This window comes from Humulus lupulus, chromosome 7 (assembly GCF_963169125.1).
Source record: "Humulus lupulus chromosome 7, drHumLupu1.1, whole genome shotgun sequence".
NCBI lineage: Eukaryota > Viridiplantae > Streptophyta > Magnoliopsida > Rosales > Cannabaceae > Humulus > Humulus lupulus.
Window position 1 is genome coordinate 88,385,628 of NC_084799.1, and position 4,676 is coordinate 88,390,303.

Consider the following 4,676-nt stretch of genomic DNA (forward strand, 5'->3'; position numbering starts at 1 on the left):
CTTTGTCCTCACTCGCACGCTCCCTGGGAAAACTTTCCAGGAGGTCACCCATCATGAGACTACTCCAGGTCAAGCATGCTTAACTTTGGAGTTCTCAAGTGATGGGCTACCGAAAAGAAGATGCATCTTGTTGGCATAGGTAGTACCCATCAATCTATTTAAACCATCTTCAAATGGGCAATCCCATACCTACACAGTCTTAGAATCATGAAACTTGACCTTCCCCAGGCGATGTGGGATTGCACAGCTTTTACCCTGTCTTTCCCCCCACGGATCACGGGATACTAACTGTCACAATCACCCCCCTTAGGGGTCCGACATCCTCGTCGGCTACACTTTCGGCTGGGTCAAGCCTCTGATACCATTTGTAACGCCCCACGTCACTATGGCTGCTTCCTGGAATGAAAAATGGCCCTGCAAACCAACACGAGTCATTCCAGCGTGCTTTATCCTCACTCGCACGCACCTTGGGAATCCTTGGGAAGACTTCCCATGAGGTCACCCATCATGAGAATACTCCAGGTCAAGCACGCTTAACTTTGGAGTTCTCAAGTGATGGGCTACCAAAAAGAAGATGCATCTTGATGGCATAGGTAGTACCCATCAATCCATTTAAGTCCTCTTCAACTGTGTAGTCTCATACCTACACAGTCTTAGAATCATCACACTTGACTTTCCCCAGACGATGTGGGATCGCACAGCTTTTACCCGGTGTTTCCCCCCACGGATCACGGGATACTGACTGTCACAACATTAATCCTAACAAAATGATATTTGACCAATTAGTCTTTGTACCATCCTATACAAGATTATCAATAGAGTAATTGTTAATCGTTTAAAAAATATTTAGTTTTGCATAAAAAACAGTTCAATCTATCAAACATAGATATATGGGCAAATAAAGGTCATGTGGCAATCAAACTCAATGTGAGCAAGGTTTTTGATAGGGTTTGAATGGTGTTTACTTGAGTAGGTGATGATAAATATGGGATTTGACCAACAATGGATTTCACTTATTAAGTGGTGTATTAGTTTGGTTATATTCTCTTTTTTATTTGATGGTTAGCTTCAAAGTTATGTTATTCTACAACATGACCTTCGACAAGGTGACATTCTTTCTCCTTATCTCTTCCACATTAATGCCAAAGGTTTCTTTTCACTTTTTCATATTGTTGAATGTAACACTTCCCTTTTTAGTATTCAAATTGCTCAATCTTCGTCGACATCATCCCACTTATTTTTTGGTAGATGATTTTCTTCTATTCTATTAAGCCAATCTACAAAGTCATCAGACCCTCAAGAACACTCTTAATATCTTTGGACATATCGCATGATAAGCCGTCAACTTTCAAAAATCATCTCTTAACTTTTCTCCAAAATCCCTATATTATATGTGAGCTACTTTTCATTATATATTGGGTATGACCATGAGAACTATCAAGAAAAATAATTAGGATTATCTTATTTTTTGTGGTTGAGATATAAAAAAAAAGTATTTGTTGTAGATATTACTAAAATGATTTGAAACCTGACAAACTATTTTCGATTGGGGTAAGGAAGTTTTTCTTAAGGTTGTTATGAAATTTATACATACTTATGCCATGATTTCAAGCTTCCTACTTGCTGTCTAGTTTGTTGGCCAACTAATGCGGAGTTAAAATAATTATTTAGAGAGCTTGCATTTAGACAATCAATGAACTATAGATAAGCCAAGAACCTATTAACTACGAGTAATGAATGATAAAAGGCACTAGAAATTATAGAGGTTTGGCCCCAAAAGATGGTAATGACCTACTTCCTCTTCAATTTGTATTGATCTTAAAGTTTTACACAAGATGACGAGTGAAAACAGGTACAACTCCAAGTGTGAAAACAATACATGATGGAAAAAATCTCTGCTAAGTGTTCCTAAAGAACTGGTCGATATATTTTTGGTGCTGGTCAGTAGGCTAAAAGTATGCTCCACCCTCCATGGTGGTGGAAGACCTGCATTTATATTGTTCCCAATGCCCAGCAGTTGCGCCTGCCTCGTAACTACTGCAAAATATCCCTTCCTTTCCGCAGGTGGTTGCTGTCCTCTTTGTTAGGAGGTTGACCGAGTTTTTAGGCGAACTGTTAGGCATGAAAAGGATGTAACTGACTTCATCTGACCAGGTATACCGGGTTTCCTGGAGGGCATGCCGAGCAGCCTCTTTTTCGGTAAGCATATCGTGCAGCTAATGTTATTCATTGGGCAAGTGTGTTCTTTCCATCTTCTTTGACTGTTGGACGCCTATGCCACGTGATAATAATAAAAGGTCATATGGCTCCATTATGATGCCACTTGGCCCACCTTCATGCCCTGTCAGCTGTGCGTATTTTTGGGATAACACTACTACCCTTTGTAGGCAACTTGAATATCTTTCACAAGTTTTGGTGTGGTTTTAGTGTTGGTGGTTCTTATACACATTAGAAAAAAAATGAAAACATATGTGTAAATCAAAGTGTGATGATATGGTTTTGGTTTTCACTCTTTTGTGAGCTTTAATAAATCACTCATTGCTAAACAAGTTTGGAAATTACCTCACAATCTTACTTCCTTAATCTCACAGATATTTAAGATTCAACACTATCACCATGCTAATTTTCTTAAAGAGCAACACCTGGTGATATTCAGTCATACACTTGGCGTAGCATCTTATGGGGAAGGTAGCAAAAGGTCTTCGATACAAAATAGGTGTAGGTTCTATGATTAACTGTGTTGCGGATCCTTGGATTCTTAAAGGTTATCATTTCAAACCAATTTGTTCTCGTGGGGCTGCACTTGCTCTCCATGTTAGTGATTTAACCTCTCCAACCAGAGAATGGAACATGTCTCTTCTTTATGATATTTTGACCCCTGTGATGTGAAACATGCTAAGATTGGTTAAGTAATCTTACAAGGTGGTGTAAAACACTTAACGATTTCACTTAAGTTGAAGTGAAAATATGAGTTTTTGTTTTAGGCATCTATAATTGGTTTTTTTTTAGTCTAAAGTTATACAATGATGTATCCAAGCATCCACTAAAAATGTAGAGTCATTTGGAGTTGTTTAAGAGTGTTTTTGGACACTTTAGGAAGTGGGATGGCGACATGTAGCTTGTAGCCGCTAAACCATAAATGGCTACAATAGGGACATGTAACTTGACACTAAGAAATTAACATGTGTTTTGTCTTAAAAAAATGTGTGTTTAGAAGGTGTTATCCAATTGTTTAGTCTTAATGACAATGCCTACACTATAAAATGGGTTCTTTAGAGTTGTGAAGTCTTGGTCACACTTTTCAACTCTCTCTCTCTCTCTCTAGCTTTCTATGAGCACTTATTTTCTCCAAGAAACTCACCAAGAATTGCTTAACTTATGTGAGTTTCAAAGGCTAGCTTGTTTTAAATCCCACTTCTCATTTCATCTTGTTGAAGCTTCAAGAAACTTTGGGAAGACTTTTGATGTTCCCCTAAGTTTGAAGACTCAATTGTTCAATTCAAATGTTGTATCTCTCTAAAACCCTAACTCTCTGAGATAGACTATTTGATTTTGTTTTTTTTTCTCATTATATTTTGTGACTTTATCTTTGATAGTTCTATTATATTTTATGCAAGGATTCCAGTTATCTAGGAGGCGTAATTTTACTCTCCATTTCACATCATTTTCTAGATTTTGCTTTAATATTTGTCTTTTCTAGATTTGCATTCATACTATGCATGTGATTCTTGATTAGGCTCTAGAGTTTATATTATTGAGTTTATTCATTGTTGATTTAGAGCGTGTAAGCCATAAATTCTCAACATAACACATTCTATATCTTCCTTTGAGCCCCACCCTAACTTTAATTATTTTGATTTGACATCAAATAAAAACAAGAGAATACTCCATCAAGTTGGGTTATTGGATTGATGAGTCGCTTAATCTAACTGCTACCTCTACTTCAAACTCCTCGATTAATCATGAATGGTGTAGGTATTTTTGGTCCCTACAACTCCCTCCAATGATCAAAGTTTTTACGTAAAAGTTATATCATCATGTTTTTCCTATTAGAATTGAGTTGCAAGATACTTACTTCTAATAAATATGCTCTATGTTTTAATGTTTGAATTCAATTGGACATTCATTATTTTCATGCCCACATCCCAAGTCTATTTGGCATCACTACTCTCTCCCACTGAACCATTATCTTATTCGCACAATGGATGCTCATATGTTATCCATTATATATGTAGTCTCATAGGTTTCTAAAGATGATATTTCCTTTTGGAGCATATGGTCTAATCAAAACAATTAGATACACAATGGGAAAAAAAGCGTATGGGACAAGCATCATATGAGTAGGTTAATGATTATTATTATTATACCTTCATTGTTTCCAAATCACAAATTGTAATGTCCTGTTTTCCTTTATGAGCTAATATACTAATTAACTATATGTATTTTTATAATTTGACCATTTTAAGATACTTTTACTGAAAACGTACGTCAAAACTGTGGTCTTTTACTAAAATAGTTGGGTAAAGAAACACATGCAACTTTATTGAATAGAAACTAGAATCCTTTGTTTGAAAACAAAATAAGTTTTAAATATGGAAAAAGTAATTTGAAACTAACATAACTAAAAAATCCTTAAAACATGCAAGTCTTAAAATGAAAATAATATACTAGGTGGA